Source organism: Coregonus lavaretus (genome assembly GCF_964263955.1).
Source record: "Coregonus lavaretus genome assembly, chromosome: 32".
Lineage (NCBI taxonomy): Eukaryota > Metazoa > Chordata > Actinopteri > Salmoniformes > Salmonidae > Coregonus > Coregonus lavaretus.
The window spans coordinates 25877749-25903949 of NC_140019.1; the positions used below are offsets into that span (position 1 = coordinate 25877749).

Genomic DNA, 26201 nt, shown 5'->3' on the forward strand with positions numbered 1-26201 from the left:
CAACCCGTCCTGGCTGAATGCCTACCCTCACACACTCTGTGTGAGGCATCCGCACAGGACGTACAGGGCGGTGTATCCGTAACCTGGTGGCCTCCAGAATCCGCCCCTCTTTTGCCTCCGTCAGCCCCGTCGTCCATGCCGTGTGCCCCCCCCTAAAAATTTTCTGGGGTTGCCTCTCGACCGCCCGACGACGACCCTGATCACGCCGTTGCTCCTCTCTACGGCGCACCTCCACCGTCTCTTCTCCCGGCGCTTCCTCCCATGTCCAGCCCAAGAGCTGCCCCTGGACACGCTGCTTGGTCGTTGCATGGTGGGTTTTTCTGTCACGATCGTCAGGGAGAGACCAATGCGCAGCGTGTTGAACGAACATAGTGAACTTTATTATCTTTAGTGATAATCGACACAATAAACAAAACAAGAAACGACTCGTGACGTCCAACGGTATCAATGACCGAACACGGAACAAAAACCCACAAACACAAAGGGAAAACAGACAGTTTAAATATGGCTCCCAATCAGAGACAACCAGCCAACAGCTGACACTCGTTGCCTCTGATTGGGAGTCACTCAGGCAAACATAGAAATCAACAAACTAGAACCCCCAACATAGAAATAAAACACATAGAATAAACACACCCTGGCTCAACAAATAGAGTCCCAGAGCCAGGGTGTGACAGACTGGTTTCACACTTGTCTCCAGTGATTATAAGGTAAAATAGATCTAAAACAAGTGTCATTTATATTTACAATTCCCTTATCCAAACGGATTTCTAATTTACCTAGCTCTTATCAATAGCTCTTATCAATTTGTAAATTACAGTGCATGGAGAATGGTGTTATTTCTATAATAACATTTTAATTTTATATTTTTTGAATTTTACCCCCTTTTTCTCACCAATTTCGTGATATCCAATTGCGATCCAACTCCCCAACGGGCTCGGCAGAGGCGAAGGTCGTGCCATGCGTCCTCCGAAACATGACCCACCAAACTTCTTTACACCCGCCCACTTAACCTGGAAGCCAGCTGCACCAATGTGCCGTAGGAAACACCATTCAACTGACGACCGAAGTCAGCCTGCAGGTGCCTGGCCCGCCACAAGGAGTCGCTAGAGCACGATGAGCCGAGTAAAGCCCCCCCGGACGACGCTGGGCGAATTGTGCTCCACCCTATGGGACTCCTGGTCACGGCCTGTTGTGACACAGCCTGGGATCAAACCCGGGTGTCATGTGTCAAATGTGCAGCGGTAGGACGGAGTCAGGCGCAGGACACAGAACTGAGTAACTCACGTACTTTACTCGACAATAAACAATACTAATCTCCACGCAGGGAAGACACACCAGCTCACATAAGTGTATGACACAAAACAAAGAACAAACACTCACAAAACCATGTGGGAACCAGAGGGTTAAATATGGAAATAATAATAATGCAATGGGAACCAGGTGTGTACAATCAAGACAAAACAAATGGAAAAATAAACGTAGATCGGTGGCAGCAAGAAAGCCGGTGACGACGACCGCCGATAGCCGCCCGAACAAGGAGAGGCACCAACTTCGGCAGAAGTCGTGACACTGGGTCTGTAGTGACGCCTCAAGCACTGTGATGCAGTGCCTTAGACCACTGCGCCACTCGGGAGAGAATTATGTTATTTCTATCTGAAAAAATCAAGTTAAGTAGACTTCCACTTGGAACCGGTTGGTTCACTAGACCTTATTCATGGTTTCCTCGCATGCAAAGGTGGTGGAATTATGAGGTTATTATGTCAAGGTCAGAATACGGTGTATCTGAAGACACACCTCCAACACAACTTCATTTATTAGATCTCCACCCAAAACGAATAGCAGGTAAATAGCATGCTATTCTCATGCTTAAGTTCAAGGTCAGAATACATACAGTGGGGAAAAAAAGTATTTAGTCAGCCACCAATTGTGCAAGTTCTCCCACTTAAAAAGATGAGAGAGGCCTGTAATTTTCATCATAGATACACGTCAACTATGACAGACAAATTGAGAAGAAAATATCCAGAAAATCACATTGTAGGATTTTTAATGAACTTATTTGCAAATTATGGTGGAAAATACGTATTTGGTCACCTACAAACAAGCAAGATATCTGGCTCTCACAGACCTGTAACTTCTTCTTTAAGAGGCTCCTCTGTCCTCCGCTCGTTACCTGTATTAATGGCACCTGTTTGAACTTGTTATCAGTATAAAAGACACCTGTCCACAACCTCAAACAGTCACACTCCAAACTCCACTATGGCCAAGACCAAAGAGCTGTCAAAGGACACCAGAAACAAAATTGTAGACTTGCACCAGGCTGGGAAGACTGAATCTGCAATAGGTAAGCAGCTTGGTTTGAAGAAATCAACTATGGGAGCAATTATTAGGAAATGGAAGACCACTGATAATCTCCCTCGATCTGGGGCTCCACCCAAGATCTCACCCTGTGGGGTCAAAATGATCACAAGAACGGTGAGCAAAAATCCCAGAACCACACGGGGGGACCTAGTGAATGACCTGCAGAGAGCTGGGACCAAAGTAACAAAGCCTACCATCAGTAACACACTACGCCGCCAGGGACTCAAATCCTGCAGTGCCAGACGTGTCCCCCTGCTTAAGCCAGTACATGTCCAGGCCCGTCTGAAGTTTGCTAGAGTGCATTTGGATGATCCAGAAGAGGATTGGGAGAATGTCATATGGTCAGATGAAACCAAAATATAACTTTTTGGTAAAAACTCAACTCGTCGTGTTTGGAGGACAAAGAATGCTGAGTTGCATCCAAAGAACACCATACCTACTGTGAAGCATGGGGGTGGAAACATTATGCTTTGGGGCTGTTTTTCTGCAAAGGGACCAGGACGACTGATCCGTGTAAAGGAAAGAATGAATGGGGCCATGTATCGTGAGATTTTGAGTGAAAACCTCCTTCCATCAGCAAGGGCATTGAAGATGAAACGTGGCTGGTTCTTTCATCATGACAATGATCCCAAACACACCGCCCGGGCAACGAAGGAGTGGCTTTGTAAGAAGCATTTCAAGGTCCTGGAGTGGCCTAGCCAGTCTCCAGATCTCAACCCCATAGAAAATCTTTGGAGGGAGTTGAAAGTCTGTGTTGCCCAGCGACAGCCCCAAAACATCACTGCTCTAGAGGAGATCTGCATGGAGGAATGGGCCAAAATACCAGCAACAGTGTGTGAAAACCTTGTGAATACTTACAGAAAACGTTTGACCTGTGTCATTGCCAACAAAGGGTATATAACAAAGTATTGAGAAACTTTTGTTATTGACCAAATACTTATTTTCCACCATAATTTGCAAATAAATTCATAAAAATTCCTACAATGTGATTTTCTGGAAAAAAAATTCTCATTTTGTCTGTCATAGTTGACGTGTACCTATGATGAAAATTACAGGCCTCTCTCATCTTTTTAAGTGGGAGAACTTGCACAATTGGTGGCTGACTAAATATTTTTTCCCCCACTGTATAGAGAGAAAGGTGCATAAAAAGGGAATGACCTTCCATTTACGTGTGTTTAACTAGGGTCGGAATTCCCCCCTTTCAGCAAAGACCCAAGTTTGCCAGATAAAAGTGCTCTCCCTTCAGTCCTGTTATACACCACACGTCCCAGAACAGATGTGCTACCTCTTTCCTCGCTATTGGAGCAGCTCCTATTTCCTCTTGAAGGGTCACTGACTGTCTGTCTAATGAAAGTACTGACAAAAGAGGAGTCTGCCTCAGTGATTTAAAGATGGCTGCCAGGGAGGAAGGGGAGGAAAGAGGGAGATGGGTAAGAATGGAAGATGTGTGTGGACGGCACATGTGGCTGGTGGCACATTAATTGGGGAGGACGGGCTCATTGTAAGGTCTGCAACGGAGTCAATGGAATGGTATCAAACGCATCAAACACATGGTTTCCATGTGTTTTATACCATTCCATTCCAGCCATTATTATGAGCCGTCCTCCCCTCACCAGCCTCCTGTGGTGGATGGGAGACATAGAAAGATGGGTGCCTAGGAGGGAGGCAGGAGGAGAGGGAGATGGAGAGGAGAGACAGGGGTGTGTGGATAGGAGACATTAACATATTCTGACAGGTTGTAGCCTTCCCTGTGACAACCCCTCCCAGCTGGCAAGAGACTACTCCTCCTGGATCAGGTTTCTGGTTGGGTGCGGTTTGGGGAAGATAGTGATGAAGAGGGATGGGGGAGTTGGGGCATAGATAGGACCATGTTGGGAGCTGCAGTGAGCTCCACAGCCCCAGGGCAGACGGGAGAAAAGAGGCCAGCTCACTGCCCGTTTGCTAGGGAGGGGAGAGGTGGAGAGACACTATGCCAGGAAGACAGAGACCCACATCCAGGGTCATGAGCAGCCTGAGCAGTCTGGAGAGGAGACGGACATCTTGGCTCTTCAGTGATCTAAAGGTCTATGATGAAAGACACTAACAACCCCTAGTCGGTCCCTAAATCTGATAGGATTGACATAAACAATATGGTACCTACCATAATGCTTAAACGTATCCATTTTATCTGAACTAGTGCCATGGGGTTAGGAGCTAGAGGTAAATTCTGAACATGGCCACAGATACAAATGAGAGCAAGAGGTTTGGTTCCGTACACTGGTACCAGAACAGGAGAACCCTCAAGAACCATGACATGTATGACGTCATTGCACTGGTATTACATTACAGTGTTGGCTGGCGATAATACTTCAAAATCAAATGAAATGTTATTTGTCACATACACATATTTAGCAGATGTTATTGCACGTGTAGCGAAATGCCACTGTTTCAACATCACATTGGGTTTAACAGGCTGATTAAATTCACTGCAGGTTCCACTTCTGCAAAAATCGAATCAAATCAATCAATCAATCAATTTTATTTTATATAGCCCTTCTTACATCAGCTAATATCTCGAAGTGCTGTACAGAAACCCAGCCTAAAACCCCAAACAGCTAGTAATGCAGGTGTAGAAGCACGGTGGCTAGGAAAAACTCCCTAGAAAGGCGAAAACCTAGGAAGAAACCTAGAGAGGAACCAGGCTATGAGGGGTGGCCAGTCCTCTTCTGGCTGTGCCGGGTGGAGATTATAACAGAACCATGCCAAGATGTTCAAAAATGTTCATAAGTGACAAGCATGGTCAAATAATAATCAGGAATAAATCTCAGTTGGCTTTTCATAGCCGATCATTAAGAGTTGAAAACAGCAGGTCTGGGACAGGTAGGGGTTCCATAACCGCAGGCAGAACAGTTGAAACTGGAATAGCAGCAAGGCCAGGCGGACTGGGGACAGCAAGGAGTCACCACGGCCGGTAGTCCCGACGTATGGTCCTAGGGCTCAGGTCTCTCAGTTGGCTTTTCATAGCCGATCATTAAAGAGTTGAAAACAGCAGGTCTGGGACAGGTAGGGGTTTCGTAGCCGCAGGCAGAACAGTTGAAACTGGAATAGCAGCAGGGCCAGGCGGACTGGGGACAGCAAGGTGTCATCATGCCCGGTAGTCCTGACGTATGGTCCTAGGGCTCAGGTTCTCAGAGAGAAAGAGAGAACGAGAGAATTAGAGAGAGCATACTTAAATTCACACAGGACACTGGATAAGACAGGAGAAGTACTCCAGGTATAACCAACTAACCCCAGCCCCCCGACACATAAACTACTGCAGCATAAATACTGGAGGCTGAGACAGGAGCGGTCCGGAGACACTGTGGCCCCATCCGAAGAAACCCCCGGACAGGGCCAAACAGGAAGGATATAACCCCACCCACTCCGCCAAAGCACAGCCCCCGCACCACTAGAGGGATATCCCCAACCACCAACTTACAATCCTGAGACAAGGCCGAGTATAGCCCACAGAGGTCTCCACCACAGCACAAACCAAGGGGGGGGCGCCAACCCAGACAGGAAGATCACGTCAGTAACTCAACCCACTCAAGTGACGCACCCCTCCCAGGGACGGCATGAAAGAGCACCAGCAAGCCAGTGACTCAGCCCCTGCAACAGGGTTAGAGGCAGAGAACCCCAGTGGAGAGGGGAACCGGCCCGGCAGAGACAGCAAGGGCTGTTCGTTGCTCCAGCCTTTCCGTTCACCTTCACACTCCTGGGCCAGACTACACTCAATCATATGACCTACTGAAGAGATAAGTCTTCAGTAAAGACTTAAAGGTTGAGACCGAGTCTGCGTCTCTCACATGGGTAGGCAGACTGTTCCATAAAAATGGAGATCTATAGGAGAAAGCCCTGCCTCCCGCTGTTTGCTTAGAAATTCTAGGGACAATTAGGAGGCCTGCGTCTTGTGACCGTAGCGTACGTATTGGTATGTACGGCAGGACCAACTCGGAAAGATAGGTAGGAGCAAGCCCATGTAACGCTTTATAGGTTAACAGTAAAACCTTGAAATCAGCCCTTGCCTTAACAGGAAGCCAGTGTAGGGAAGCTAGCACTGGAGTAATATGATCAAATTTCTTGGTTCTAGTCAGGATTCTAGCAGCCGTATTTAGCACTAACTGAAGTTTATTTAGTGCTTTATCCGGGTAGCCGGAAAATAGAGCATTGCAGTAGTCTAACCTAGAAGTAACAAATGCATGGATTAATTTTTCTGCATCATTTTTGGACAGAAAATTTCTGATTTTTGCAATGTTACGTAGATGGAAAAAAGCTGTCCTTGAAACAGTCTTGATATGTTCGTCAAAAGAGAGATCAGGGTCAAGAGTAACGCCGAGGTCCTTCACAGTTTTATTTGAGACAACTTTACAACCATCAAGATGAATTGTCAGATTTAACAGAAGATCTCTTTGTTTCTTGGGATCTAGAACAAGCATCTCTGTTTTGTCCGAGTTTAAAAGTAAAAAGTTTTCAGCCATCCACTTCCTTATGTCTGAAACACAGGCTTCTAGCGAGGGCAATTTTGGGGCTTCACCATGTTTCATTGAAATGTACAGCTGTGTGTCATCCGCATAGCAGTGAAAGTTAACATTATGTTTTCGAATAACATCCCCAAGAGGTAAAATATATAGTGAAAACAATAGTGGTCCTAAAACGGAATCAAATCAAACTGCATTTGCCACATGCGCCAAATACAACAGGTGTAGACCTTACCGTGAAATGCTTACTTACAAGCCCTTAACCAACAATGCAGTTAAAATAAAACCATTAAAAAGTGTTAAGTAAAAAATAGATAAGTAAAAATAAATAATAATTAAAATAATTAAAGACCAGCAGTAAAATAAAATAACAGTAGGGAGGCTATATACAGGGGGTACCGGTACAGAGTTAATGTGCGGGGGCACCGGTTAGTCTTTGTGATGGTCATCCGATGATCAGTGGGCTGTTTTTAAAGCACACACCTGGAGGACGTCAGATTTATAAATGTTTATTCTGTCTCAGACAGACACATGCTGACACGTACACGCGCTGCTCAACAAAAGGTGGCCTCCAACTCCAAGACAGAATTAGCTCTGGTAAGTAGGGAGTCGTTACTTTCTTCTTACTTCGTCGCTCCATCCACACACCTTCATGTTCCTGTTAGTTATATATTTTTTAACTGATCTGTCAGCGCGTGCATTGGGAACACTGGTGTATTTATTAGGGTGAGAGAGAAAGTGGGAGAGGGAGACCGGGAGAGAGCGAAAGAGAGAGATGGAGAGGGAGGAGAGGAGAGTGTGGGCAGACCCTGACAGGTCTAGTTTACCTGGTGTGTAAAAATAACAAAATCCCATTCCGTATACTGCACTTCCAAGCTTATTACCTGTACAGGGCAACCCCTGCCTCATTCTAGTTAGATACTATCCCTCACCTTCATAAGAAGTACAATCACACAAGACAAATACAGCGAGAGGAGCATAATCTTTCTGAATCACCCCGAAAAGTTATTCAGACAAAAACAAAACCACCTTGACTGCTGTTGTTGTCATCACCAGGCAAAGCTGTAAGATCAGCTGTAAGCTGTTGTGTTACATTCTAATAAAGAACAGCAGAGTGAGGGTGTAGTGAGGGTAGAGTGAGGGTCTGCGCCAAAGCTAGTAGCAGTAGGTGGCTGGTGTGTAAAACCAAAGTTCCTTGCTAACTGAGTAAAGTTCCTTGCACTCCAACCGTATTACGAAAAACACTGTATTACACATACAAGAGAGTGGTCTGGTCTCTCGTGGGGCTTATAGTTCCAGCCGACTACAAATGAACCTCCAAGAATCAACAATCAACATAATTAGGTTTGTGTTCCACCGCCACACATCTCTAACTGGAGATCACAGCTTGTCTGGAGCTAAGCCTCCATCTGTCTCCATGCTCCTCCAGCAGACTGCCTCCACACTCCTCCAGCAGACTACCTCCACACTCCTCCAGCAGACTGCTTCCATAATCCTCTAGCAGACTGCCTCCACACTCCTCCAGCAGACTACCTCCACACTCCTCCAGCAGATTGCCTCCACACTCCTCCAGCAGACTACCTCCACACTCCTCCAGCAGACTGCCTCCACACTCCTCCAGCAGACTGCCTCCACACTCCTCCAGCAGATTGAGATGGACTCCAGCAGATTGAGATGGAAATGAAAATGATCACTGAGGGCTTTGAGGAGAATGAAGAACGTAGTGTGTGTTTCAGTGTGTGTTTGAAACTCTGAGTGTGTGTGTGTGTGACTGTGAGAGAGAGAGAGAGAGAGAGAGAGAGAGAGAGAGAGAGAGAGAGAGAGAGAGAGAGAGAGAGAGAAGACCTTTGTGGCCAGGGGTCACGTTTTGATTTCAGCCCCTCATATGATGATGTCATATGCAGGGAGTGAACACGCCATTGGAGTGTCACAGGTAGAGGGGGGAAGGAGGGGCATTGGGGGTAATACTAAGAGGCTAGGACAGGAACAGCTCTCCCCCATCCATTTAAAAGGCACTCCAGGGACAGACAGGCACTGTAAGGAAGGCAGTGAGAGACATGAACCCAGAGACATGGGAGGAGATGAGGATCACATATCCACGCACCTACACACACTACTATCCTTCTGTACCTAGTTTAAAGAACTTCCATGTGTTTTGTCAAAGTACCACAATGTGTTACTTGATAACAAAAACAGAAATATAATATTACCTTTTCTACAAATAAAATATCCACTCTTCAAAATCATCACCACAAAATAAGTAGCCTAACAATTCTGTGTGTACTTCTGAGGCAAACAACAGCAGCAACATTGACAACCTGCAAAATAACCCTACAACTTACTTCAACGCAGAGAAATCATGGCATTTTTCAAAGTCTGAAGAGGGAGAAATAATATTTTTTTCCTGTGCCAACTTCATGGGTTGATGGTAATTTCCCTAAGCTACAGTTAGACCTGACAGTGTTGTCTTTTTGCCTTTGACACAGTGCAAGATGAAGGGCTGGGGTGTGAAAATATGTTGCCTTTCAAGGCAGTCCCATTTATCATGCACTAACACCGCTAGCATTCAGCAGTACCTGTCCATAAATCAGCCAGGTACAGGTATCCTCTGCTCTGTCATCGGAGGGAGACTGCAATGGAAGAAAGTGAGGAAAGCTGCACTTTACTTACAGCCTGTAGGTATAATGCATTATGATGAAGCTATCATGCATTGTAGAGCTTGTCATAAGCATGCATGACCCCCTATAATACCTTATTATCATCAGGTACAGGTATCATCTGCAGGTATCATCTGCTCTGCCATAGCAAGGCTATAGCTGAAGGCTATAATGCATTATGAAGCAGTTATAAAATGCAAAGTAAGACTTGTCTTAACCCCTTGATAACATCTAATCTCAGAATGATTCTCACAACAACAACAAAAAACATTTTAAAGTAACTGTCCAGTGTTTCCAAATTTCTATGAAATATGACCTATAATGAATTACCATATGATTGAAATAGTTTTCCTTCCAAAAAATGGTAATTAGGCATGTTAAAAAGCTTTTCTGTGTTGGAATGGTGTGGGCGCATACCGGTCATAAAAAATATTAATGTGAGTAGACCATAGATTGGCCAGCTCATCCTCCTCAGGCAATGACATCATCATCTATGAGGAAATAGCAAGCATTTTTGAAACTGTCTGTTTGAGATACAAGTTTGAGTTGTCCTCTGTAGCTCAGCTGGTAGAGCACGGCGCTTGTAACGCCAAGGTAGTGGGTTCGATTCCCGGGACCACCCATACAAAATGTATGTCGCTTTGGATAAAAGTGTCTGCTAAATGGCATATTATTTTTTAAAGGTGTTTTTTTCTCAAATTTATGCTTTGGCCACAAATATGTGTATAGGATGAGTCAACAATATTATTTGGGTATGAGTGAAGAGAATATTAACTTTTGAAAGAGAGATTTTCAATGGACAGTTAGTTTAAGTAAGATGAAAATGGACAGTTTCATAATAAATCATCATACCAGTCAGCTAAACCCAAATTCAATTAAAACTTGGTAAAAAATAACACTTGGTTAAGTGTTACCAAAATGACAGGTGATACTCTGTGAGTAGATCAGGAAAATAGACATTTAAACAGGGGTTTATAAAAATCACAGTTTTTACTTATACTACTAAAAATAGTCACAAGTCAATGATAAAGATGACACTTCTGTCACGAACAGAAGAGGACCCAAGAGCGCAAGTTCAAATTCAGAGTTCTTTATTGAAGGTTTCAGGCGGGAAGAGGAGTGCCAGGGGTGTCAGGGGTTCCAGGGGTGCTTGGGGCTCTGGGGTTTTTCAGGGTCCTGTGGGTACCTGTGCTCCGGGGGTCACCAAATGTCCGGGGGTGTCCAGTCCAAGTGCTTAGTGTGTGTGTTCCCCAGTGATGGAGCGGCGTATCGGGCTGAGGGTGGTGAAGCGTCTGGGCACGCTCATCTGGTGGTCGGAGACCTGGGGGAACACACACACAACAGCAATATGAATGGCAGGCAGAAGTACAGATCAGGGCTGGGCAAATATCGTGGTGAGAGACAGAAAGCAGAATCGAGTTACCGGAGGGGCTGAAGATCGGAGAGTAGTCGAGGTCCAGAAGGCAGGTCGGGATAGACGGGGCAGTAGAACAAGGAGGCAGTCAAGAAAGGATCGGTATCACAAACAGGAGTCAGAGCGCAGACAGGCAGGTTACTGGTCCGGGTTTGAAGACGATCTGACAGGGCTTGGCTGAAAAACAGGGCTTGATATACTGGGAGAGGTTAGTGGGGAAATGCAGTTCAGCTGGCAGAGTAATTAGAACAGAGTGAGGCAAGGTGAGGATGGTGAGTGGGAAATGCAGTGCAGCTGGCCAGGTAACAAGAGCAGAGCAGGGCGGAGCCAGGTGGAGCTCGTTAGGCAGAGTAGGGAGAGAGTGAGCAGAGTGGCAGAGAATTGAATGCAATTAATGTTGCTACCAGGGAGAGAGAGTGCTCATGACAGGACCCCCCCTCCAAGGGACGGCCCCAGAAGTCCCAAGAACAACATCATGCCGGGAGGGTGGAGGGGAGCAGGCGGCGGGTCAGAACTCCTCCGAGCGGTCCGAGTGAATCTCCTCATCCTCAGAAGGAGCTGGAGGGTCACGGTCGGGAGACAGGACAGGCACTGAGACAGGAGCAGGGTCAGGCACAGGACAGGAAGCAGGGCGGGCAGGACGGCTAGGAACCCCTCTTGGACGGCCCCTACGGATTGCAGGCTGATCAGGATGTAGTCGGTGGAAGTCAGTGATAAGGGTCCGGTCCACTATCCTCCTGGCCGGGATCCAGGTCCTCTCCTCTGGACCATATCCCTCCCAGTCAACGAGGTACTGGAGACCCCTACCCCTTCGCCTAGAGCGGAGCAGCCCCCGGACGGTGAAGACAGGACCGCCATCTACGAGGCGCGGAGGAGGTGGCGCCGGAGCTGCAGGGACCAGGGGACTTTCATGGACCGGCTTGACCTTGGAGACGTGGAAGGTGGGGTGGACCCGCATGGAAGCGGGCAACTGAAGTCGGACCGCCGTTGGACTGATGACTTTCTGCACAGGAAAAGGACCAATGAAGCGAGGGGCCAGCTTTCGTGATTCAACCCGCAGCGGCAGATCCCGGGCAGACAGCCAGACCTTCTGACCAACCCGGTAAGTAGGTGCTGGGGTCCTCCGTCGGTTGGCACCGACGGCGTAGCTGGTTCCAGACTTCAGGAGCACAGTGCGAGCCTGGGCCCAAGTGCGGCGGCAGCGGCGGGCATACGCAAGAGCAGACGGACAGGTGGCATCCGCCTCCTGGCTGGCAAACAGTGGAGGTTGATACCCGTAGACACACTGAAAGGGGGAGAGCCCGGTGGAGGAACTGGTGAGTGAATTATGGGCATATTCCACCCAGAGCAGGTGTTGAGCCCAGGCCCGGGGATTTTGGGAAGCCACACACCTCAGTGCCTTCTCCAGCTCCTGGTTCATGCGTTCAGTCTGGCCGTTTGACTGCGGGTGGAATCCAGACGATAGGCTGGCGGTGGCCCCAAGGAGATGACAGAACTCCTTCCAAAAGGTTGCTGAGAATTGCGGGCCCCGGTCTGACACTATATCCTGGGGTAGGCCATGGATACGAAACACATGTTCCAGGACCACCTGGGAGGTCTCTTTAGCAGAGGGTAGTTTGGGAAGGGGCACGAAGTGGGTCATCTTACTAAAGCGGTCAACAATGGTAAGGATGACTGTGTGTCCGTCAGAGGGCGGAAGGCCCGTAACAAAGTCCAGTGAAACGTGGGACCAGGGCCTCTTGGGTATGAGTAGGGGTTGCAGCAACCCAGCAGGAGGCTGGTTGGGGGTCTTGTTTCGGTTACAAGTGGGACAAGCTCGGATGAATTCTCGGACATCCCGTCTCATCCGCCGCCACCAGAACCGCTGGCGGACCAGATGAAGGGTGCGAGTGATGCCGGGATGACAGGCCAGACGGGATTCGTGCCCCCACTGAATCACAGGTGACCTGAGATTTGCTGGAACAAACAGACGGTTGGGGGCGCTGGTGCTTGGACCTGGCTGGTCCCGAAGAGCCTCCATGACCTGCTTCTCGATCTCCCAGGTGAGGGCCGCTACGACCAAGTGGCTGGGAAGAATGGGGGCTGTCATGGCGGTGGTCTCGTCCTTCTGAAACATCCGGGAAAGAGCATCAGGTTTGATGTTGCGAGATCCCGGGCGGTAGGAGAGCGTGAAATTGAAGCGCGTAAAGAACAGAGACCACCGCTGTTGACGGGAGTTCAGCCTCCTGGCTGTTTGGATATACTCCAGGTTCTTGTGGTCTGTCCACACTACGAATGGTTCCTTTGACCCCTCTAACCAGTGCCGCCATTCTTCAAGGGCGAGCTTGACAGCCAACAGCTCGCGGTTCCCAATGTCGTAGTTGCATTCGGCAGGGGTTAGCCGACGGGAGTAGAAGGCACAGGGGTGCATCTTGCCATCCTCAGCTGCTCTTTGAGAAAGCACTGCACCCACTCCCACGTCCGAAGCATCTACCTCCACCACAAACTGCCTTGCTGCATCTGGCATCTGGAGGATGGGAGCAGAAGTGAAACATGTCTTGAGGATATTGAAGGCCTTATCAGCAGCTGATGTCCATTGGTACGGTTGTTTAGTGCTGGTTAGCGCCGTGAGGGGTGCAGCCACTGTGCTATAGTTTCTGATGAATCTCCTATAAAAGTTGGCAAAGCCCAGGAACTGTTGCAACTTTTTCCGAGACTCAGGAACTGGCCAGGAAGTGACAGCCGACACCTTCGTGAGATCCATCTGAATGCTGCCCTCGGTCACCACATACCCCAGGAATGAAACGGTTTTGGCATGGAACTCGCACTTCTCTGCCTTCACGAAAAGAGAGTTCTCCAGCAGGCGGCGCAGGACCAACTGGACGTGGTGCGTGTGTTCTGACAGAGTCTTTGAGAATATTAAAATATCGTCAAGGTACACAAATACGAACGTATTTAGCATGTCCCTGAGGATATCATTCACTAGGGCTTGAAAAACTGCTGGGGCATTGGTGAGGCCGAAGGGCATGACGAGATATTCATAGTGGCCGGTTGGTGTGTTGAACGCTGTCTTCCATTCGTCTCCCTCCCTCATCCGCACCAGATGGTAGGCATTGCGAAGGTCCAGCTTTGTGAATACAGTGGCTCCCTGCAGCAGTTCGAAGGCAGACGAAAGTAAGGGCAGTGGGTAGCGATTCTTAACCGTGATGTCGTTCAGACCCCGGTAATCTATGCATGGACGAAGAGAACCGTCCTTCTTGCCGACAAAGAAGAATCCCGCTCCTGCGGGGGAAGATGACGGTCTAATTATCCCGGCGGCAAGAGAGTCATTAATGTAGTCCTCCATGGCCTTTCTTTCCGGGGCTGACAGTGAATACAGACGACCCTTGGGAGGTGCTGTGCCAGGCAGGAGATCAATCGCGCAGTCATAGGGTCTGTGTGGGGGTAGAGATGTCGCCTTGGATCTGTTGAACACCTCTTTCAGGCTGTGGTAACAGGCCGGAACATTGGATATGTCGGAGGTAGCGCTAGATCTTTCCCGGTGAACGGGCAGGGTGGCCCCCCTTAAACAGGTCTGGTGACAACTCCTTCCCCACTCACGGACTGTTCCTGTCTCCCAGTCGATGTGGGGGTTGTGCTGACGGAGCCACGGGTATCCAAGAATGAGTGGTTGGCCAGGTGAGTGTAGGAGGTGAAACTGGATGGACTCCTGGTGGTTTCCTGACAGCAGGATTGTCACAGGGGCGGAGATATGAGTGACAGTGCCAAGATGATGCCCATCCAGGGCTCGTGCAGGAATGGGTTGTGTCAGTTGATGATGGTTCACGCCCAGTTGCTGTGCAAGCTCAGGGTCCATGATGTTTGCTTCGGCTCCGGAATCCACAAGGGCGGCCAATGTATGAGTCTTGTCAGAAAGCTGAAGGCGGAGATGAAGCAGGGTCTTTCGGATGGAGGGAGACTGAAGGCTTGTTGAGCTCACCCGGATCTCCCCTACACCTGGTGAGCTGCGGCTTTTGCCGGACAAGTGGCGACACGGTGATTCTCGCCACCACAGTAGAGGCAAAGGTTGGAGCTTAGACGGCGCCGACGCTCCTCGGGAGTCAGAGAGGCACGGCCAATCTCCATGGGCTCAGGCTGATTGAGTTGGCTATGGGACTTGACAGGCAGGGGCTGGACAGAAGCGGTATCGACCCGAGTGCGGATGGCAGGTTGACTGAGACGGCCCTTCTCCCTCCTCCGGGTCTGTATACGGCGGTCAATGCGGACGGCAAGGTCAATGGCGGCATCAAGCGTTGAGGGCGGGTCATGGGAAACAAGCTCGTCTTTGATATAGTCCGCCAGGCTATGGAGGAAGGCTTGCACCAGTGCCTCTGGGTTAAACGAGCTTTGACTGGCCAGGGTACGAAAGTCAATGGAGAAGTCTGCCACTGTCCGATTGCCCTGACGGATGGTGAGCAGAGCTTGTGACGCTTCGGCTGTTGGCGAGCCTAGGTCAAAGACCCTTAACATCTCCTCCTCAAAGGCACTGAAGGAGGCACAGGCTGGGGTTTGCCGGTCGAATTCCGCCGTTCCCCACAACCGAGCTCGACCGGTGAGATGTGTGATGACATACCCCACCTTGGCTCCCTCTGTTGAGAAAGTCCTGGGCTGTAGTGCAAACTGGATTCGGCAGCTGCTCAAGAATGGTCTTACTTGCTTCTGGTTGCCATCAAAACGTTCCGGGTTCCCAATCTTTGGTTCAGGAGCGTGGGGATCTGGTGGCAGCACTGCCGGGCTTGAGAGTAGTTGCAGGGCTTGGGCTAGCTGTTGTTGCTGCAGTTGGAACTGTTGTTGCTGCTGGTTGAATAGCTGGAGAAGGGAAGCGATGTCGCCAGCCATCCGATTTATGTCTCCCTCAGAGCGTTCCAGTCGCTGTAGGGCAGTCATCTCTGGCTCTTCTTCCATCGTGGTCAGGGAGTGCGCTGGGTCCATGATGGTCAGATCGTTCTGTCACGAACAGAAGAGGACCCAAGAGCGCAAGTTCAAATTCAGAGTTCTTTATTGAAGGTTTCAGGCGGGAAGAGGAGTGCCAGGGGTGTCAGGGGTTCCAGGGGTGCTTGGGGCTCTGGGGTTTTTCAGGGTCCTGTGGGTACCTGTGCTCCGGGGGTCACCAAATGTCCGGGGGTGTCCAGTCCAAGTGCTTAGTGTGTGTGTTCCCCAGTGATGGAGCGGCGTATCGGGCTGAGGGTGGTGAAGCGTCTGGGCACGCTCATCTGGTGGTCGGAGACCTGGGGGAACACACACACAACAGCAATATGAATGGCAGGCAGAAGTACAGATCAGGGCTGGGCAAATATCGTGGTGAGAGACAGAAAGCAGAATCGAGTTACCGGAGGGGCTGAAGATCGGAGAGTAGTCGAGGTCCAGAAGGCAGGTCGGGATAGACGGGGCAGTAGAACAAGGAGGCAGTCAAGAAAGGATCGGTATCACAAACAGGAGTCAGAGCGCAGACAGGCAGGTTACTGGTCCGGGTTTGAAGACGATCTGACAGGGCTTGGCTGAAAAACAGGGCTTGATATACTGGGAGAGGTTAGTGGGGAAATGCAGTTCAGCTGGCAGAGTAATTAGAACAGAGTGAGGCAAGGTGAGGATGGTGAGTGGGAAATGCAGTGCAGCTGGCCAGGTAACAAGAGCAGAGCAGGGCGGAGCCAGGTGGAGCTCGTTAGGCAGAGTAGGGAGAGAGTGAGCAGAGTGGCAGAGAATTGAATGCAATTAATGTTGCTACCAGGGAGAGAGAGTGCTCATGACAACTTCTTTCAGAAATATTTTAGAAAGTGGTTATTATTTAGTGTGATATTCCATTACATACTCTAGTCAGGAACAGTGTGCATAACCATTAAAATGTTTATTCCTTATGGAAAAAATAAACGTAAAGATGTTATAAATATACATTGTTTTTAAGCCAATAAAAACCTAGTCAATGTGAAAGTCGAGGGTAGGCAGGGCCATGGTATCATACATCATGTCAATATTGTTACTTCATATTTTCTTTATTCATCATATCATCATTTTACAAATTACAATATAAAGGACTAACAAATATATATATATATATATATATTTTTATGTGGCAGCATTGAACTATTTGCAAGTAATTCACTCTGTTTCTGTGGCAAGGCAGCACTCATTAAATTCAAATCAAACCATTTCCGTATCTTGGCAGAAGAATAGCAAGTTAAAGTGCACCATCAATGAGTGTGAACGTCGATCCAAACATTCGCTCTCTTCCTAATCGAGCTAGTAATCAATTGAATGGCACCTAATAGTTTCACATACCCCTGCCTCCTCAATGACACACATTACTCGTATGGCTGGTTTCTCAGTTAGGGCGGTATTCTGACTAGAGATCCACTTGCGCAACTCAGACTTTCATGACAATAATTTGACTTCCATGTCAATAAGATACATTTTAGCTAAGAGTGTTCTTAATATGGAAACCGTCATGCAGATCTCAAGTAAGAATACCAAAAACACCGGGTGAACATGAGATGGTTCGGCCCAGTCAGAGGGAGATGGTTCGGCCCAGTCAGAGGGAGATGGTTCGGTCCAGTCAGAGGGAGATGGTTCGGCCCAGTCAGAGGGAGATGGTTCGGCCCAGTCAGAGGGAGATGGTTCGGCCCAGTCAGAGGGAGATGGTTCGGCCCAGTCAGAGGGATCCTTTAATACCACTGGTGGTTCAGTCCATTGACAGGTTCTGTTGCCACCTGCAACACTGCTGCTACTCTCTATGTATACACAGCACACATTTATTACCCTACAGCGCAAGCGAAATATCTTGGTCCCAGATCAGTTTGTGCTGCTTAGCTGAGAGTTGGCGATACAGCACTAACAGATCTGGGACCAGGCTACAGGGGAAAATACAATAATCACAAATGGGGAAGGTAGCTTTAGTCTCTGATTTCATTGTACCAGTAAATCAATAACGAGATATCCCTCTTCAGTTTGAAATCAAATGCAGTCAGAATATGATTTATTCATTTAAAAATGCATAAAACAACGTTCTATTATGTGTTATCACAATTTCCTATTTTCAATGTTTGAACTTCCTGCAGTCAAATGACCTAGTGGCCTCATGGGTGGAATGCTATTAATATTTTTTGTTTGGTTTTTTTACGTAGAAAAACTGGTGTTTCTATTCCAACGGTTTTGTTATATTTCAGTCTTCTGTGATGTATATAAAGTTAATATTGGGATGCAAATTCCAAATGTTATACATTTCAACTATATCTGACATGGTGCTGGTGTCTTCTTTTTTTTTAAGCTGATAACCATGTGTGTGAGGTGTATACTTTTGTTTCAAAGTAGATTTGTTTAAGACAACCAAGAAACACTCTGCGTGACCCTAATTTAGCCCACTGCAGTAAAAGGTAAATGTAACTATGGACTTGTTTTAAGAGTTGGCTACCAGGGAAAAATCTAGATTTTCACTTGACTAAGAGAGATATTTTGTCTTTTGATAAATACAAAAACAATACAACAAAACTGAGTAGCCAGTCACCATTCTGTAACAGTTTTTCATGTTTTGAATACAAACTTGGCACGTAAAAAAACTAAAACACATTTGATTAAAGTAGGATAAAACAACAATGTCTGTCTAATTATTCAAATACATATTAAAAAAAAAAAAAAAATCGTCCAGAAGCATTGCTGTTAACGCAGACTCACAAGTAACTTACGGAATTGGGGTTACAAATGAAACACCTTGGGTATGGGCTCACAAGGTCCACAGTGTTGAATTGGGGTTACAAATTAAACACCTTGGGTATGGCCTCACAACGTCCACAGTTTTGAATTGGGGTTACAAATTAAACACCTTGGCTATGGGCTCACAATGTCCACAGTGTTATATGGGTGGCTGTTCAACACATGAAGTGTTAAGAAAACAGTGGACTGCTTACTGTGTGATGGTTTAACAGAATAGGGAGATTTTCTATTAGAAAAATGAAATGTTTTATTAGATAAAGCAAACCAATGCCTTGGGCAGTGCTGGATTTTCCACAGTGGGGCTCTCTAGTGAATATGAAGCCAAAGCTATGGCAAATACACTCCTTCATGAACACGGTAGCCTTTCTGTTTCTCTGGCTACATCCCAAATGGAACCCTATTCCCTATTCCTATGTAGTGCACTACTTTTGACCAGGGCCCATGGGCCCATAGGGCTCCAGTCAAAAGTACTGCACTATGTAGGGAAGAGCGTGCCATTTGGGAAGCAGCCTCTGTGTAACTTCCCACCCCCATCTTACATGTCAACTGAATAGGATTCATCACATTTCTTGAATATGCACACTTCTCCCAGGCAACTCTCATGCACATTGAACCGTATGAATAGAATGAATAGAGATTGAATTGATGAAACTTGGGCCTGTGAGGCTTCTAAGACGAGGGGTGCAACAAACCGACTCATCACGCACCTCGCTGGGAGACTGTTTAAACAGCAACTCTTGATCTATTCAGTCATAAGTCAAGCACAGCCATCGCTTTTCTCCCGAGCTTCTGTTCCGATCACCGGGAAAGGCATGATTTGCTGCACACAGTTTTGCCAGCGGTGTTATGGTAATATTGAGACATCACGTTATGGCGAGCAGTTACTCACGCCATAAGCAGTAGGTCAAGGGTGGGTGTGTGGAGGCTTCCCTTACTAAGACAGCCACCATGTTGTCTGCATAGACCCTCAATGTATTCCACTGGCTATGGTTTCCTTGTGGGGGGGAAAGCAACCGTTTCTCTCACATCTGCTTACTGCTCAGACATGGAAGGGACAAGCATGCTCTAGGCACTCTGTGAATATGGGAATTTATCTGTGTGAAAAAAAAATTAGGAAAACGGGGGGATCTCAAATGGCTCCTAATGTGAGCACATTGCTTATAGCTTTCTTTTCCTTGCGGTCGACTGAATGCTCAAACTAGCCTTTATGCATTCTATTTTTTTCCTTTCATATGGCCATTTTGTTTCATATGACATCTTGTCAAGTCAGTGTGAAGTCTGGGCAGGTTATGCTGCGCTTAGCAGAAAACTGTTAGTAACGGGAAAGCTCTTAGCACTGACATCAAGAAACAGGGCCTTTCATAACATAGCCACAAAAAACATGAGAAAGAAATATGAACACAAAAACAACTAATTGAAAGTGTTTCACAATTTCAATAGAATGGTTGCCCCCCTCCTGAGAACCCATGCATGTCTTTCCCTCTCTGATAAGCTAATGGTGCTAAAGCCACTTAGACATTTAGAAGCTTAACTGCTCAGTGAAAGCGGTTGTCACTAGTTACCACATCCACAAAGTAATAAACCCCGCCTATTTCTCCAATTTATCTTCTTAAAATGTGATTTTAAACCTTAACCCTAACTTTAACCACACTGCTAACCTTAAACCTAACCTTAAATTAAGACCAAGAAGCACATTTTTGTTTTCATACATTTTTACGATATAGCCAATTTGGAATTTGTGCTTGTGCTATCTAGTGGAAACCAGCCTTTTGCTGAGGCAGTGTCTTTAAAAAATAAAAAATGTTTTACTTAACCTTTATTTTAATACAGTGCCTTCAGAAAGTATTCACACCCCTTGACTTTTTTCACATTTTGTTGTGTTACAGCCTGAATTTAAAATTGATTAAATTGAGATTTTGTGTCACTGGCCTACACACAATACCCCATAATGTCAAAGTGGAATTATGTTTTTAGAAATGTTTACAAATTCTTAAAAAATTAAAAGCTGAAATGTCTTGAGTCAACAAGTATTCAACCCCTTTGTTATGGCAAACCTAAATAAGTTCAGGAGTAAAAATGTGCTTAACAAGTCACATAATACATTGTATTGACTCACTCTGTGTGCCATAATAGTGTTTAACATGATTCTCTGTACACCACACATACAATTATCTGTAAGGTCCCTCAGTCGAGCAGTGAATTTCAAATACAGATTCAACCACAAAGACCAGGGATGTTTTCCAATGCCTTACAAAGAAGGGCACCTATTGGTAGATGGGTAAAAATAAAAAGCAGACATTGAATATCCCTTTGAGCATGGTAAAGTTATTAATTACACTTTGGATGGAGTTTCAATACACCCAGTCACTACAAAGATACAGGCGTCCTTCCTAACTCAGTTACCGGAGAGGAAGGAATTTCAGGGATTTCACTCTGAGGCCAATGGTGACTTTAAAACTGTTCCAGAGTTTAATGGCTGTGATAGGAGAAAACTGAGGATGGATCAACAACATTGTAGTTACTCCACAATACTAACCTAAATGACAGAGTAAAAAGAAGAAAGCCTGTACAAAATAAAAATATTCAAAAAAATGCATCCTGTTTGCAATAAGGCACTAAATTAAAACTGCAAAAATGTGACAAAGAAATTAACTTTATGTCCTGAATACAAAGCATTATGTTTGGGGCAAATCCAACACAACACATCACTGAGTAGCACTCTTCATATTTTCAATCATGGTGGTGGCTGCATCATGTTATGGGTATGCTTGACCAGGGCAGTGTTTCCCAACCCTGGTCCTCCAGTACCCCCAACAGTACACATTTTTACTGTAACCCTGGAGAAGCACACATGATACAACTTGTCAACTAATCATCAAGCCTTCAATGAGTTGAATGAGGTGTGTTTGTCCAGGGCTACAACACAAATGTGTACTGTTGGGGGTACTGGAGGACCAGGGTTGGAACACACTGGACTAGGGAGGTTTGTTTGTGGATAAAAATAAACAGAATAGAGCTAAGCACAGGCAAAACCTTAAAGGAAAACCTGGTTCAGTCTGCTTTTCAACAGACACTGGGAGACAAATTCACCTTTCAGCAGGACAATAACCTAAAACACAATGCCAAATATACACTGGAGTTGCTTCCCAAGACGACATTGAATGTTCCTGAGTGGCCTAGTTACAGTTTTGACTTAAATCAGTTTGAAAATCTATGGCAAGACTTGAAAATGGCTGTCTAGGAATGATCAACAACCAACTTGACAGAGCTTGAATAATTGTTTTAAGAATGATGTGCAAATATTGTTCAATCCAGGTGTGCAAAGCTCATAGAGACTTACCCAGAAAGACTCACAGTTGTAATCGCTGCCAAAGGCGTAACATGTATTGACTCAAGGGTATGAATACTTATGTAAATTAGATATTTCTGTATTTCATTTTCAATACATTTGCAAAAATATCTAAAAACATGTTTAGTACCCTAAGGTATTTGCCATCTGAGGGAGAAAAACAAAAAACTATTAATACGATGCTTTCCCTACCACAACATATAGAGAATTCAGTCATATACTGTAAAGAGCAGTGATGCACATTTACAGTTCTGCGTCATTGTTGTGAGACATGTTATGCATAATATTATCTGTTTTATTCGGGAGAAAATACACTTTCACAGATAAAGGGGTTCACACCTGTGGCCACAGTTAATTGCTGGATGTGTTGAATACAAGCAGAAAAGATAAAGAAAGCATTGTTAGATGTGGTTAGTCAGGATACAATAGTGGTCAGTCCTCACTGGAGAGATGTCTGTTCTCTAGCTACATCCCTACTCACGTTTCAGAATTCAAGAAAAACTGCATGACCATAGATGAGAGGACAGGTGTGGCAGTGTTTAGGAGGGTTGGGTTGTCTGATAGATATAGTGAAGTTCTGTGAGCCTATATGACAATTTGAGCAACCAAGTATGTTAAGGACATTTTTTTTTTTTTTAAACAACCCAAGCTTTAGACAGTCATGTATATGCAAAGCCATGACAAATTAGAGAATAAATATGTAAGGCGGTCAGACCAACAATATTACTATTGAATATCCTGTGTGATGAAGTCCTGTTCTTGTTTTCTCAGTTACTCTTAGGCTCTTTAGGGGCCTTTTCTTTTCTTCAAGACCTGGCAGTGTGTGTGTGTGTGTGTGTGTGTGTGTGTGCCACACGGCTGGGGTCCATCCCTCCTACTAGATGTCCTCAGATTCGCCTCGCAGGCCTCTTTGGCACTTATCTAACGTCTTCTGGTAGGCGCGGGCCATCATCGAGCCTGGGGGTTTGCGTTGTGGCGCGACCGAGACCTTTCCAGGACCGCGCGGCGGTTGTCTGAAGAGAGAGAGAACAGGAAAATGTTGTTAGAGTCATAGTAACACAAAGAGGGTACCACAAATAAAAAAAGGGGGTGTGAGGGGAAGGAGAGAAGGAGGGAGGGAAAACATCAACAACAGAGAGAGAGAGAGAGAGAGAGAGAGAGAGAGAGAGAGAGAGAGAGAGAGAGAGAGAGAGAGAGAGAGAGAGATAAAGTTCTGGAGATGAGGGAATATGTGTGCAGAAACCCTCCAGTATGGTTAACCACAGTTAGGCCCAGTATGGACTATCAATACAAGTGAGAGAGAGAGCGAGAGAGCAGGGGAGATGGAGAGATCAGAATGACCAGAATTAGGCCGATAGCCGCTAATGATCAAAATCCAGAAAAGAGCCGTTCAATTCTACAACCACCTGCGCCTCCCGAGTGGCGCAGTGGTCTAAGGCTCTGCATCGCAGTGCTAGCTGTGCCACTAGAGATCCTGGTTCGAATCCAGGCTCTGTCGTAGCCGGCCGCGACCGGGAGACCCATGGGGCAGCGCACAATTGGCCAAGCGTCGTCCAGGGTAGGGGAGGGAATGGCCGGCAGGGATGTAGCTCAGTTGGTAGAGCATGGCGTTTGCAACGCCAGGGTTGCGGGTTCGATTCCCACGGGGGGCCAGTATAAAAAATTATGTATGCACTAACTGTAAGTCACTCTGGATAAGAGCGTCTGCTAAATGACTAAAATGTAAAAGGAAGCAATTCCCAAACCTTCCATAACAAAGCAATCACCTACAGTGAGATTAACCTGAAGAAGAGTCCCCTAAGCAAGCTGGCCCGGGGGCTCTGTTCACAAACACAAACAGACCCCACAGAGGCCCAGGAAAGCAACACAATAACGCCCAACCAAATCATGAGAAAAAATCAAGATAATTACTTGACACATTGTAAAGAATTAACAAAAAAACTGAGCAAACTAGAATGCTATTTCACCCTAAACAGAGAGTACACAGTGGCAGAATACCTGACCACTGTGACTGACCCAAAATTAAGGAAAGCTTTGACTATATACAGACTCAGTGAGCATAGCCTTGCTATTGAGAGAGGCCGCCGTAGGCAGACCTGGCTCTCAAGAGAAGACAGGCTATATGCACACTGCCCACAAAATGAAATGGAAACTGAGCTGCACTTCCTAACCTCTTGCCAAATGTATGACCATATTAGACAAACATATTTCCCTCAGATTACACAGGTTTTTTGATAAACTCCTATATCTATTGGGTGAAATACCAGTGTGCCATCACAGCAGCAATATTTGTGACCTGTTGCCACAAGAAAAGGGCAACCAGTGAAGAACAAACACCATTGTAAATACAACCCATATTTATGTTTATTTATTTTCCCTTTTGTACTTTAACTATTTGCACATCGTTACAAGACTGTATACAGCCATAATATGACATTTGAAATGTCTCTATTCCTTTGGAACTTTTGTGAGTGTAATGTTTACTGCTCATTTTATATTGTTTCACTTGCTTTGGCAATGTAAACATATGTTTCCCATGCCAATAAAAACCTTTGAATTGAATTGAATTGAGAGAGAAGGAGTGAGCAGGGGAGAGGGAGAGGGAGAGAGAGAGACCGAGTGAGCAGGGGAGAGAGAGAGAGAGAGAGAGAGAGAGAGAGAGAGAGAGAGAGAGAGAGAGAGAGAGAGAGAGAGAGAGAGAGAGAGAGAGAGAGAGAGAGAGAGAGAGAGAGAGAGAGAGAGTGTGAGTGAGTGAGTGAGAAGGGGAGAGAGAGAGAGAGAGAGAGAGAGAGAGAGAGAGAGAGTGTGAGTGAGTGAGTGAGAAGGGGAGAGAGAGAGAGAGAGAGCGAGATAGAGTGAGCAGGGAAGAGGGAGAGAGAGAGAGCGGGAGAGAGAGCGAGTGAGCAGGAGAGAGGGAGATAGAGAGAGAGAGAGAGAGAATGAGTGAGAGAGAGAGAGAGAGAACAGGAAAGTGTTGTTAGAGTCATAGTAACACAAAGAGGGTACCACAAATAAAAAAAGGGGGTGTGAGGGGAAGGAGAGTAGGAGGGAGGGAAAACATCAACAACAGAACCCGAAGCTGATTAAGAAGAGAGCAGCAGGGTGGAGGGGAAGAGACAAGAGGGGCCTGGAGTGGCGGTGCTTGCGTCTAGCGTCATAGTAACTGCCAAGGAAGAACACAAACTCATCACAGAGCTCATAAAGAGAGCAAGTGAGCAGGGGAGAGAGAGAGAGAGAGAGAGAGAGAGAGCAGGGGAGATGGAGAGATCAGAATGACCAGAATTAGGCCGATTGCCGCTAATGATCAAAATCCAGAAAAGAGCCGTTAAATTCTACAACCACCTAAAAGGAAGCAATTCCCAAACCTTCCATAACAAAGCAATCACCTACAGTGAGATTAACCTGAAGAAGAGTCCCCTAAGCAAGCTGGCCCGGGGGCTCTGTTCACAAACACAAACAGACCCCACAGAGGCCCAGGAAACAACACAATAACACCCAACCAAATCATGAGAAAACATCAAGATAATTACTTGACACATTGTAAAGAATTAACAAAAAAACTGAGCAAACTAGAATGCTATTTCACCCTAAACAGAGAGTACACAGTGGCAGAATACCTGACCAGTGTGACTGACCCAAAATTAAGGAAAGCTTTGACTATATACAGACTCAGTGACTTACTTTGGCAAAGTAAACATATGTTTCCCATGCCAATAAAAACCTTTGAATTGAATTGAGAGAGAAGGAGTGAGCAGGGGAGAGGGAGAGAGAGAGAGAGAGAGAGAGAGGGAGAGAGACCGAGTGAGCAGGGGGGAGAGAGAGAGAGAGAGAGAGAGAGAGAGAGAGAGAGAGAGAGAGAGAGAGAGAGAGAAAGAGAGAGAGACCGAGTGAGAGAGCGAGTGAGAGAGCGAGTGAGTGAGTGAGTGAGCAGGGGAGAGGGAGAGCGAGAGAGAGAGAGAGAGAGAGAGAGGGAAAGAGAGAGAGACCGGCTTTGTTGTGATGAGGCGAGGTTGTATTAGGACTTTCACTCTGGCTGCTCCTGTGAGCCAACCAGCTCAGTTAGAACACTTTGGGTTAGCTGCGTCGGCCCACTCTCGCCACTCCATAATAAAGTCACACAAACACCCCCTCCCTCCAGAAGGCCAACTATAGCTGCCCATGGATCCCCATGTCACAGGCCCTGCCATGCAAGGTGACAGGTG

The 26201-nt window shown here is 46.5% G+C and overlaps 1 protein-coding gene across 1 annotated transcript in view; it reads right to left on the bottom strand.

Moving 5' to 3' along the window:
* Nucleotides 1–21094: 21094 nt before the first annotated feature.
* The window catches only part of LOC311108006 (protein diaphanous homolog 2-like), a 589414-nt gene continuing 584307 nt past the window's right edge, over nt 21095–26201 (bottom strand). The window contains exons 28-29 of the mRNA XM_084150643.1: nt 21620–23012; nt 21095–21443 (exon numbers count right to left, since the gene is read on the bottom strand). The gene's annotated coding sequence lies outside the window, so the exon portion shown is untranslated. The remainder of the gene's footprint in view (nt 21444–21619; nt 23013–26201) is intronic.